Here is a 1,257-nt window from a genome sequence, read left to right on the forward strand (position 1 = left end):
AATCCAAAGACATTCACTTTCACCACTGGTGCAGAATGAGCAAAAAGGTTTCTTTTTACTTGAGAATTTGTTTCTGATTTAAACAAACAAAACTAAGTTTAAATAAAGAAAAGAATAAAAAAGTACCCAGGTTGTTATCTGTGCTTCTTCTGCAAGCAGAGAGGCAACTCTTTATGAAAATTCAACGTACCAAAACACAAGTTTTTACTTCAAAGTTTTGTCCTTGTGTTAGGCAGTCTGAGTGGTGAGAGACCCAGAGGCACAGCCCGCAAAGAATCAGATAGCAATGTACAGAAAGCAAAACAAAAAACCAAACCAAACCAAACCAAAAAAATCCTATATGTGAGGCACTTGTGTTTGTTAATCTCTTTTCCTGTTTATGGAGAACACACACACACTCTCTCTCTCTCTCTCTCTCTCTCTCTCTCTCTCTCTCTCTCTTATGGCCTGGACTTTAAAAGAAAAACTTTGTGCTGCTAAAATGTAGATTTTGGAAACAGATGCTTGCTATTTCATTTCCCTAGCCAAATGTCAACAGAAACAATCTCCCTTCCTCCCCACCCTTGAAAGTGTGAAATCATTCACCCTGTCATCCTCCTTATATTTCAAAAGGGAACTTCGAAGACTGTGAATGCAGGTTCCATTGTTCACCCTCTGGCTTCTTTTCCCAATGTTGAAGCCACTCATCAACTTTTCAAGAGACTGGAGCATTCCGAAATATGAAATGCGGATTTCATTTTTTAGCCGGGACTCTTATTTTTATGAATTTTTGTTTTTAGTTTAATGAAAGACTAGATCTTGAAATGTTGTACATATTTCTAACTAGGCTGATGCACAGTGCAAATTCCTTTTTTAATTGTTTTTTAAGTAGACAATACTAAAGAGAGTACCATCTAATATTCATACGAGTATCCAGTTGTAGCATAAGGTGTCAAAAACGAAAACAAGTACACAAAGCGTTTGCTGTTTTAACAAACTGTTTTCTTTTAACAAAAGTTCTTGTATTTCTCCCTGTGTTTGAGATGAACATTTTTTAAATTTTAAAGTTGTACAGTTTTTTGTTTTCCATTATTTTATCTTGTTTGTAATTCTATGATATATAATTAATTTTTTTTGCCATTTAATTGTTGTATGTTACTCTGTCTGTATCATATAGAAATATTTTGTTTGTTTTGTTTTTGGTTCTCTGTGTGATACAAGTTAACAATTTAACACTACCTTTATCTGTCAAATTCTGCTAGGTATCTTTTGAAATCT

Source organism: Dermochelys coriacea, chromosome 12 (assembly GCF_009764565.3).
Source record: "Dermochelys coriacea isolate rDerCor1 chromosome 12, rDerCor1.pri.v4, whole genome shotgun sequence".
NCBI lineage: Eukaryota > Metazoa > Chordata > Testudines > Dermochelyidae > Dermochelys > Dermochelys coriacea.